General features: G+C 37.6%; 2 protein-coding genes across 2 annotated transcripts in view; both read right to left on the bottom strand.

Moving 5' to 3' along the window:
- Positions 1-6,435, bottom strand: part of LOC134755237 (protein obstructor-E-like) — a 57,142-nt gene extending 50,707 nt beyond the window's left edge. Inside the window, exon 1 of the mRNA XM_063691759.1 lies at positions 6,417-6,435. The gene's annotated coding sequence lies outside the window, so the exon portion shown is untranslated. The remainder of the gene's footprint in view (positions 1-6,416) is intronic.
- LOC134755207 (uncharacterized) overlaps positions 1-12,374 on the bottom strand; it is a 417,347-nt gene that overhangs the window by 211,925 nt on the left and 193,048 nt on the right. The gene's annotated exons all lie outside the window — the stretch shown is intronic.

Here is a 12,374-nt window from a genome sequence, read left to right as displayed (position 1 = left end):
AACTTAAAACATATGGCCCATATTTTTATTTTAGTTTTGTATGTGTGACCGTTCAATGTTTTCACCCGAGGTAAGTTTGTATTTTGATTGCCCTTTGATGTCTATGTGTATCCGTTTCCGATGTCCGTGTCTAATCACGGAACTTAATCTGAACATTAATCGGGGGGACACGTGACCCGGTTGTATAACCATCACGCCTTTGATGCAGAGGGTTTAAAGCGGTCCACTGACTATCAGGCCGCCGGACGATTTCGGCCTGTCAGTTGTTCGGAACTGTCAAATTTTAGTTCTAACTGACAGGCCGATATCGTCCGGCGGACTGATAGTCAGTGGGCCCCTTAAGGGTGACGTAGAGCGACAAACACGTAAGATATTTCATCAGGGTTGATGTTGATGAAAATAAATCGTCGTCGTTCGATTAAGATAAAATACTTGAAATACATTCTACTATCGACAAGGAGTTAGTTACTCTTTTGTTGAATGTATTTATTTAATCGTCACATAAACCCACTGCCGCTCCCATACAATCGAAGTAACAGTTTCAGACCAATTAGGCTAATCCATGCTATTCTATTACTAAGTTGTTTTTCTGTTCTCGTAATCGTAATGTGAGAGCTAATTTGCAGCAAATTACATATTTTCATTAATATTTAATGACAAGCCGGTTCAACAAATATTTAAAGGGGCCCACTGACTATCAGTCCGCCGGACGATACCGGCCTGTCAGTTGTTCGGAACTGTCAAATTTTTGTTCTAACTCACAGGCCGATATCGTCCGGCGGACTGATAGTCAGTGGGCCCCTTAAGTGTCATTAAAGGAAGTTGTGTACTTATTTACAGTGCAATATAAAATAGTAGAAATTAAATAAAATGGAACAAAAAAAGGCCACGTTTTACGTCAAAAATGTGACAGTTACTTAGGAAATGGCGCCCTCTATAATTTTCTACTTATCGGACTATATGTAGGTATTTTAAATTAATTTTCGAACAACAAATCAAAATATTTCACTTATGATAAACCTTAGGGGTTCAAACTTAATTTGTTTTGAAGATTGCAAATCTTTTTGAGTCCACTTGAGCTATAAAACTGTCGTAGCAATGTAAATCGACCGTCCGCGGTAAACCTAAGTGGGCACCCAGGGAATTCAACACGTAGCTTTGATACCCAACAACCGCCACTAATTTACTCTCTAAAACAATCTGACCTTACTTGAACGAGTCCCAGAAAGGGATGCCTTAATAAAAGTATACATTCCTCCCGCTTCTGCTATTCAGAAATATAACCTCAAAACAAATATAATTACCACAGTCCAGCACATGTGACTGTGCTTTAGAGAAAGCGAGAGGACGGTATAAATTCGTGTCTAGTATGATTTTTAAACGTAATAGGCTAAGTAGAAAATAAGGGTCAAATATTCAGGTAACAAGTCTGAAAGTCGATTTTCATACGTCTTTTTACGGTCTCAATTTTTGCACAACTAGATAAATGAATGGCACTTATTTATTAAGTCATATTATCTGTCGCCGTATTATAAGTTATAATGTGGATACTTTAATAAATAAAAACGAAAATATATATATATATATATATTATCTTTAAAAGTGGACGGCCCTGGGTCCGAATCAAATCCTAACAGAGGTGTAGGTATGTTTGAGTGATAGGCATGAATATAAGCAGATATCTATATAGGTTTAAAGAACTTTATTGGTGTTTAATTTGGGTCTCTTTTGTTTCCTATGAAGTTTTAAGTCATAATGTATTGTTTGTCCACATTTTCGTTAGTCATAATTTGGTTTTTCTCAGAAACGCGTAACTTTTCAAGATTGCCGTAAAACCTAACCTAACCTATCTATAGGATAACCTTACGAAAATCATGAAATGTTAACGGTTTCAAAATTATGACTAATTATAATCTGACAATCATTACATTATGACTTCCAATAATTATGTCAAACAAAGGGACCCCGTTTAATGTAAATAGGGGAAAAAACTGTTAGTTAAAGGTACTTAAATTTAACCGCCAATTTTGGAGCTAATATAAAAGCTACGTAATGAATATTTGTATGCAACTTTCTTAGTCCCAGTGTTAAGGATGACTCACGTTAGACCGGGCCGTGTCCGGACCGGAGCTTCCGGCGCTTACTTTTCTATGTCATGACAAGTGATCACGTGACTGATGGTTTCCATAGAAAACGAAGCGCCGGAAGCTCCGGCCCGGACACGGCCCGGTCTAACGTGAGTCATCCTTTATTAACCATAGAGTTGTTAAAAATGAACTCGAGCCTTTTGAGTCTATATTAGAAGAATCTCTCAGAACCCCTGGGGCCCGTTTCTCAAAAGCTCGTAACTTGTAATACAAGCGGAAGTCCCTTTCTAACAAAAGTTGTCAAAAAGTGACATCCGCTTGTATTACAAGTTACAAGCTTTTGAGAAACGGGCCCCAGGGGTTCTGAGAGATTCTTCTAATATAGACTCAAAAGGCTCGAGTTCATTTTTAACAACTATATGGTTAATAAAGGATGACTCACGTTAGACCGGGCCGTGTCCGGGCCGGAGCTTCCGGCGCTTCGTTTTCTATGGAAACCATCAGTCACGTGATCACCTGTCATGTAAATTTCATTTGATAGCGTGACGAGCGTTCGTGTTTGCGTTATGTCTATTTTTGTATGGAATTTTGAACAGCGCGCCAATCGGGACGTTTTGGAAACTCATAATCCCACAAAATGACAACGCAAACGCGGTACGTCACGTCACGCTATCGAAAGAAATTTACATTAGGGGTATTATATCTGGCTTGACAAAACATTCGCCTACCGCAACTAGTTGTCAACTGAGAGGGAAAATTCTTCCCTTGTAACTGCATGGTTGCGAAACATGGTTGCGATGACGGCCGAAAGGAGTTTTTGAGCATAACTAAAATATAAACTATTATAAAACTGTGTATCTACGTACAAAAAATATATAATTTTAAAAACGAATCAAATAGGTGTCTACAGAAGACTGAAGTTTTTAATAAGTTTAAAAGAATTTAGGCTTACCAAAGTTACCAATGAATAATTTATCAAAAAACAATAGTACAAATCAATCAATCAATTCAATTCATTACAAATGACAAATCAATAACCCGCGTCTACTTTAACAGATCTGCAAGTTGGCGGGAAGTTTTGATAATCGATAAAGTTGGGAAAGTCCCAGCCGTCCCAGGAAATTTCAGGAAAAATTCTCAACAAAAAGAAATAAAACATTTAAAAAAATTAACATTTCGATTTCCATACAAAATAATGAGAAGTTTCCGAAATGTTTCCATTTGAAAATTTCTCAATTTTGGAAATATTCCGACGGCATATCAGTACTATAGGGTATTTACAACCTCCCATGTTAATGGTTACAAAAAGCTCCACTCGTAATTGTTCATCGACCTTTCGTGCTCAGAACACTCGTGATTAAGACCGCAACGTCACCGTTCACACGCGGTTATGTCACGGTTCACATAATACCGAGTGAAAGTGGTGTGGTAGGTCCGCTAATCGGGTAAAATCGGCTGAGTAGCGAGTTTGTGCGATCTCTATTGTGTGGTGAACAATAATAAACTTAGCAAAAAAGAAGATTTGACATCGTCTTTAACAAAAAATAACTTCACACAATCTTAACGAAAAAAAAGACTTTACTAAATAGTTTAAAATGACATCACGCCTTCAGCACTTCTTCTTCTTCAATTTTTATGGTCTTAATCATGTTCTATGTTAATATTTAATAAAAATATATCAAAATCATTCCATGTGGTTCGCCCCTAATATATGAAGAGTTCTCTCGATTTCTCTATCCAGGATCCCATCGTCAGATCCCAATCTATATCCCAATTTCCCAACTAGCTAATACTCGTCTCTACATATCTATTACATATATTTCCATATTAATTACATATAATTAATATTCTCTTAACTTTTGAAGAAGAAGAAGAAGAAGAAGAAAGACATTTATTCCATAAAGCACACATACACAGGACAATACAATGAAAGAAAAAAGATGTTTAAAAAAGTTTTGTTCATTACATGTCATCATGTTTTGCCTTATTGTCACGTAGCCTTTCATTATTAACCTAAGAGCATTTAGCGCCACTTGCACCATCCCACTAACCCGGGGTTAACCGGTTAAATCGTTAACCCAGTGTCAAATTGTACTGGTAATGTTGGTAACTCCAGGTTTAATGTTTCCATTATACCGTGCACTCGAAAAACATCCTCCCCTTAGCTTCCCCTCGAGCAAACGAGAATACTTTGCCGCCATATTTTTAATTTAAAATTTGAATCTGTTATGACACGGACCACCCCCAAATTAGGAAGATAAGTAACGGCTGTGAGCTAGGTACCACCGAAATTTGGACGGACTGTCAACGAAAAAGTAGAACGGGGGGCCCACCCAAAATCACAATCGTATGTACACCGATGAACGCCAAACCAAATGTATTGGCGGCTGATAGACGCTACGAATACTCATGTCAAGTGACTTTTCCTATATATTTTTTAACGTTTCGTTTGGAGCTTTCTATCAACGACTACATCTTGGCAAGGCTACGTTAGTTGACTACGTTCTTCACATTTCTAGTAGTGGTGACACTTATTCCAATAGTAACCAGCTGGCATTCCAATCCGAATAGAATACTTTAAAATTATCAAACCGGAAACACGTAACGAGACCGTTTTTTGCATATATTGCACATGCACATGCACCGGGATTGCTGCAATGACTTGAATGGGCACGAGTCATGCTTGCAACCACACTGACACAAGTCTATTTAGTCTCACACGCGGACTTAGTATGTATTTAGTATAGTTTAAAAAAGAGTCGAGAGCTTCTTCTTTTTCCGTAAGCTTAGTACTTGCTGCATATAGTGTCGTGGATCGTTCTTGCGTGAAGGAACCTTGGGCAAGTTTTAATAAGATGTTCCATTGTTTACTGTGTGACGTCGTCACAGGGACAAGCGTCAGTCAATTTTGTGGAAACGTTTTAGCAAGTTTTAGATAGAATAAGGCCGTTGAATATCGCGATGATGGACGTTTCTCATACGGCCACACTGAGATCATCGCGATATTCAACGGCGTTTCCCGTTAATGTGGCCCCGGCATAAGTAACGTGGTGAGATCCGACACTAATGGATATTTGTACAGGGTGAATATAGAAACATGAGCAAATGTCAATAAAAAGGCGTAATAAAAGATTATGCCACAGTTTCTAGCTCCACAGAACTCGAGAAGCTGATTTCTGACTTAATGATTGCAAATTTATGCCAGCCGGTTTGACAAGATCAGATTAAGTAATAAAAACCGGCCAAGTGCGAGTCAGACTCGCGCACGAAGGGTTCCGTACCATTACGCAAAAACCTGCAAAAAAATCACGTTTGTTGTATGGGAGCCCCCCTTATATATTTATTTTATTCTGTTTTTAGTATTTGTTGTTATAGCGGCAACAGAAATACATCATCTGTGAAAATATCAACTGTCTAGCTATCGCGGTTCATGAGATACAGCCTGGTGACAGACGGACAAACAGACAGACAGACAGACAGACAAACAGACAGACAGATAGACAGCGGAGTCTTAGTAATAGGGTCCCGTTTTTACCCTTTGGATACGGAACCTTAAAAAACGATACAACACAGTTTTTTGAGATTTATTTTCCCTTGTCGAGTTACTCGTAAGGGTTAATGTTAGTTTTCAAATTTTTCCCGGTACGTGTAGGATAAGACGATATATAAATTATTAATAATAATTTTGTAACTTGTAACATTTCTCCGACCACTTGACTATTTACTGGAAAATTTCTCTGAACGATAGAACTTGTATCAAATAATCGTGATAATAGTTTGGTACATTATTTAGTTGGTAATAAATTTCATGATTCGGTTTTATTTTTGGACCAAAATTTGCTACGCGCTTACGAAAATGTATTCCTGTGTATTTAGCGATTTTTATTAAATTATTGTCGTTTGGGTATGGTATAAATTCGCTTTGCGACTAAATTATGGTAAGAATACATATATTAAACAACTTTCTAGTACGAGAAAGATAACACATAAAGAATATAACATTTTAATATTTATAATCTTAGCCGTCGTCGTCTTAACAAGAAAGTCTTTGAGTAATTAATTAGTTACTTATAACAACGTCCGTAATTACTAAATATCTAATATCTGCCTCACAAAAGGTAAAGTTAAATAAGGAATCTCAAGTTGAAATAAGTTATTCCCTGTACCAGGCCGCCACTCATAGTGGAGAGGACTTCAAAGTAAAAGTTTACGTTGCTAAATTACGAATACAACAAATTAAAAGCTTTCAACATATCTAACATGCTTAAAATAACAGGCAAATTACAATAAAACACTCGCAGGAAGCCGTTAAAAAAAAAGTTAACTTACGTTGTTGGGCGTTCACAAAAATACCGTTCGAGTTTAAACGCGGCTGAAAGGAATCGTCAGGGTCTGTTCACCGAGTGATACTGACGCCAGCGCAGGTGAAGTGAACGCCAGTCACCACTCTTGTTTCGCTAGTACTAACCGACCAAACCACGCACCTGGCCGCCCCCAAGATAAAACACTAATTAGACACCTCCTCAATTCAGCAGGTGTGTATCTTTGTCGTGTGCATTGAACTTTGCGTTCATTTGAATGAATTGTCATGCTCATCGGCGGTACGCGTCTCACATATTCAACGGCTTTTTCCGTTTCGTTCTCAAAGTGCAATAAGCGGGAAAGCGGGTGCTCTATTTTCAACTTTGATACGTTACCTTAGCGGTTTATTTTTAATATTTTATTTAGTAATATTATAATATACTTTTGTGACTTAGTGTTTTCTATTCAGTTAGCTGGAACAATGAAATCTATCTGCTTGTCCATTCGAAATATAATATGCTCGATCATTTGGTGAATATCTTACCTTACTGCGTAACCAAGTAACCAATCTGGGCGCACGGTAGTGCCCCACCAAGACGAGCAAAGCAAAACGCAAGGGCACTACCTACCTTTTCTCGAAGCGCTTCGTCGTTTATTTGAACCCTCATAACTTTTGGATTATACCAGATAAACAAAATTCTCAGGCTATGATGTTATTAGTAGACTTATTAATCATAAAAACATTCAATCACATTGCTCTTATACTTTAGATTTTTATTCATATCTATAAAACCCCGATTTCGCCACTCACTCACTCACTCACTGATGATCATCAAAACTTTTAGGGTACGTTTAGGGTTAAATTTGGTATGTATAAAATACAGAACAGGAAAATTTAAAAACTTGAAATTTTTTGCCCCTAAGGGAGTGAAAAGGGGGGTGGAATTTTGTACGGGGAATTAATAACCGCTGCACCAATTTAGTTGAAATTTAGTATGTAGATAGTTTTTGTTATGGGGTAGGATATAGAAGTTTTCAACCCCAAAATCACCCCATAAGGGGGTGGAAAAGAGCATTAGGGGGAAAAAAGGGGGGTTGGAGTTTTTATGGGAAACTAGTAAAATACAGATTGTGTAAAAGATGCCTCCAGATACGTATTTCAGGATTTTTTATAGTAAATTGCCCCCGACCCTTTAAATTAGGGGATGGAAGATTGTCATAAGCAACATACAAAGATAAGTGATATCCCACCAAAAACATTTTAATGTAAATTGTTGCTAAGATTAAACCACAAGGCTCGCACTGTGAAAAAGTTATCAGATCTCTTGTAGAGCCAAGCTTCTAACTCTACAAGCCTTAATTTCACAAACTCTACACCTTAGTCAAATTATACAAGAACTATTGTATAACAAAAAAAAATTCATAGTGAATAAATTTTTCACCTTACGTCCATGTGACGGTAGCGAAACGGCCAAGCTACATAATTTGACATTTAATAATTGTTTGGTTGCAAAAATCAAAGGAATTAATGCCATCCGGCATCGGATATCGTATCGGACAATGTGAAAACGCTCTAAGGTGCAATAATGTGTGCATTTTTAAAAGCACTGCCAAATGGACGTACTAACTGTGATAAATTAGCATTTTTCGAATAAATAAGATGAGAATGAACTGAAATAGTATAAAGGATGACTCAAGTTAGACCGGGCCGTGTCCGGGCCGGAGCTTCCGGCGCTTACTTTTCTATGACATGACAGGTGATCAAGTGATGCTTTAAATAGAAAACGAAGCGCCGGAAGCTCCGGCCCGGACACGGCCCGGTCTAACGTGAGTCATTCTTAAAGTACACTGTATATGACATTTATTTCAGTTTATAATTTATATATAGTAGTGTGACTACTTAAAAAACACAAATCAAAATATTTAATAAAATAATTTGATTTGTTCCCAAAGTTGTGTAAGATGAGAATGATTGACAAAATTAATATTTTACATGGAAAAGTCTACGTACGACGTAAGTGCAAAAGTTTATCTAGGCCATATTTAAATTAATCTTGCTAACGGTATCAGAGAACAAAGTCGGTGGCTAGACTGGCTAACCGAGTGACATTTTCATATGTGGCCAGTTACTGGCGATACCCGTGCAAAAAAAAACAGAACTACAATCGCTTTTCCCGGTTAACCTTTGTTTATACGAGTACCGTGTAACCTAACGGATTTCTGACCGAGAACTTTCCATTTATTCCGTTTCTGTTTGGAGTTGCACTGTTTCGTTTGTATTTCATATGCAGTACAAATACTGGCCAGAAACAATGCAGAGATTTCAAATTTGAATTGAAGCCTTCGTTTGTCTGTTTGTCTGCGCTGTTACCTCCATAACGGTCCGTACTAAGCCATATTAAGAAGTTACGAAGTTTTAAGAGCCACCCTGGGGTAGCGGTAGCGTCTACTGTAGCTGTTCCACGCAACTGTGCAGCGGCGCCATTTTCTCAAAAGACGCTAGTGTTGGGTGGGCCTAATTTGAAAGCTGTTATGACTATTTTGCCCTTGCTCATCACTGTAGAGCCTAAGGGCCACCCCACACTAGCGTTTTGAGCGTCAGCGACTAGTCAGTGCTATGGAAAATGGTGTCGCTGCGCGCAGGCAGCAGCCATAAAGAGTTGACTAGACGCCAACGCTCGGGAGACGCTATAGTATGGGATAGCCGTAGCCCTAATCATCACCGATAATCGCATGCGATTTATAATACATTGCGGCATTTAATCGATCAATCGAATTCGTTGCTCCTACTTAGCCATCAATTATCTGAAATCGCATGCTATTTGTTACAAGGACTGTCTGTAGTAACCTTAAGATGGTCGCGCATTTATCGTCGTGGCCGTCACGTTCTAACAATGCAAGGGTGAAGAATGGTATGATACCTACATGATTAAAGCGCAACCATCCTATCCGTACTATACGCTCTATGACAAGACATAATAAACGAAACTCGTCTCGAAAACCATGTCATCATCACATCAGCCTAAAAGTGAGTTCAAGAATGTTTAAAATTTCCACACCTGAAGATTCCCATGCTGGCCTTTTAGTGCGATGTCGCGAGTCAAGAAAGCAGGTAGATAAGCGTAAAATTGTTTGGTTCCTATTATAAGATTCTTACTATATTCATAGCTAGCGCAAAAAATATTGTTTCACATCACCTATTCGGAAACTGGATTTTTCTTTCCTGCTAGTAGGGATCAAAGTGGCACTTTTCTGTTCAAGGACATTCTGTTGCCAGTATGAAATATTGACACAGACATATTAAATTAGTATGCATATAATCGATTACAATTTCTTTATAATCGATTACGTGCATACAATTTTTCTAACTTACATAATATTTTGTTGTAATTGTAAACAATAAATGTAATTAGCGTATTTTAAATTAATTAATAGCATATTTAAATTAAGTTAATTAATTAATTAGCGTAATATTTACAAGGACAAAACCATTAGTTCAATAATTTAATATTTATTTTGACATTTTAGGTCTCCTTAAACGCAGCCATACTTGTCTATGCAATTTAAAAAGTTTATATTTAAAAAGTTTTGTACAAATATTTCACAAAGCATAATTATGCGGTTCTGTAAATTAGTAAATACTTAGTTTAAATCAATAACTTTATAATAATATATATAAGTGATATCAGTCTTCATAGTGTTCTTCCGAAGATTTGGTTCAAAGGGGTAAGAGCTAATTTGTTACCAGAAAAATCTACAAAAATAATGTACTTGATTTTCATTGTATCATTTTAGGTGTTTGCTGCTGTCTTTGAAAAGATATTAGGTACATAATTATGAGCTGTAGGTACATTTTAATTAGTCAGTACAGTCACGTCTGAAAATATCGATACGGACAAAGTGCCAGAAGTATTCTATATCCTTCGCTTCGTTTAGGATTCAATTGTACGCCCTCGCCGTAAATATGTCATTTTGCTCCCTTGTGACACAATTTACTGTTTCTAACTTTATTTTATCCGCTAAGAACAAATAAACACAGATTCCTAATAGAAAAGGAATTCCCTCTTCTCAGGCGTGGCCGCGTGGGGGCGAATACATCCTTGCGTTGTCGACATACCAAAATTGCACAAAACCTTACACTTTTTTAACGTGAGTTTCTAGGGGTCTGTATTCGCTCTCATAATGTCAATAGTAACGTATGAAACAACGCACCATAATGGAATACTTTTCTTAATACAAATATATAAGGACAAGGACCCGGGTATGTCCTTAAACTACGTCCAAAAGAGAGGTATGGGCACTGTGAATGACATCTCGCTTTGTGTGGTAGGGCACAGGACAGCGGATGTCATTCCAGATCTAGAGCAGAGCCCAACTGGGGAGGTACCTCCACCTTACAGAAAACCGCAGCCAAATAACACTAGACCCTACTAATAGTGTTGTGTTCCTGCCGGTGAGTAAGGTTGCCAGAGCTCGAGGGAGAGGAGTGTTAGGGTCGGCAACGCGCATGTAACTCCTCTGGAGTTGCAGGCGTACATAGGCTACGGAGACTGCTTAACATCAGGCGGGCCGTATGCTTGTTTGCCACCAACGTAGTATAAAAAATATATATAACTCTAGAGACAGATCGCGTTCAAAAGTATCTGTAAGTCCAATTGCTCTACAAATAGAGACATATATCTCTTCTTGTTAAGTTATCAGAGAATGGTAGAAACTTTTGACGCATAGTCGGGCCCGCCCCCCCTACTTTTGATACTGACTCTACCTATTCTTTGGTATGATTTAGTTTTTTGAAATCGAGGTTCAATCAACCACAATGAGGGTCGATCCCTGATTAGTTTGTAAAGACCACCAGGGTAATACTCAGATAAATAACTGAATTTGACTCTTACCCTCCACAAAGTTTCTATATACTTGTATATTAAGCCTAATTTCTGTTTGTGATTGTGACAGCTATATTCCTCAAAACCCCCCAATAATTCAGTTCAACAATGTTCTTAATTTTCTTCAGCAGGAAGGAGGATTAGTTCTAAATCTGGATATGAGCCACCTAATAAAAAAAAGCCTTTTGGCGACGGCGGAGCCCTAATAAAACTGCGCATGTACCTTTGTACGCCACTTATCCAGTTTAAGCCCATCTCGTCGCATCTGCCGCCAAGGCCAGAGACTGGTTTATTTTCCACAAGTTCATCGTTCTCGAACAAAAGTAAAAGTTAGCCTCATCTCAAACGAATTCAGACTTTATCCCAGTGTGATTAGGGTAAGGATTACTAGGGTGCTCATGGAAATTTATGAAGTTTTTGGGACAAGTTAAAGGACTCGTGAATATATAATGGTGGAATTTGCCTGCTTAACGCTGGTTGCTAAGTGCACAGGAATTTGAATTAGCGCGTGGGACCTTAGTTTCGTTCTTAGCTTTGATCAATAGCAGATTATTTGAGCATTTTTGACTGCTTCATTTTCATAGACAATTATAATTTACACAAAATATTCGTGCCTAAATAAATGACGAACCTTTTCAATGTAGATGTATCCTATATACAATAAAAAAGCGTCCGATGTTTAGTATGGTTTCGAAGCATACAATCGTATTGGAAACCGAAGAAATCAGATTTACATGGAATATTGGTGTGTTGTCACTATTATCGGTTATTTTTGGCTCTCATCACATAGACATAGATTGGAACCTTTCGATTTTCCAACTATACAAACAATTTAGAGGAATATGGAAATGATAGGGTAATGATATACTTACCTACCTCTTCATAGTCTGGAAAAATCTAATTTATAGAAGCCTGGGATAATTAATACTATCTATTATGTTATGAAGGTTATCTAGATACCTATAGTAAGTACTAGCAGAATAACCTTTACAGCAAGATTGTAATTTAATTTTTGGCAACCGTATTGTGATCAAAAAAAGAGGTACGTTTTTTCAAAAACTCCGCTCTCTGAACCTACGGCACCCTAAAAAATAGACTGTTA

Source organism: Cydia strobilella, chromosome Z, assembly GCF_947568885.1.
Source record: "Cydia strobilella chromosome Z, ilCydStro3.1, whole genome shotgun sequence".
Classification (NCBI taxonomy): domain Eukaryota; kingdom Metazoa; phylum Arthropoda; class Insecta; order Lepidoptera; family Tortricidae; genus Cydia; species Cydia strobilella.
Note: the sequence above shows the minus strand (reverse complement) of the source record. Positions and strands in the feature narration are given on the sequence as shown.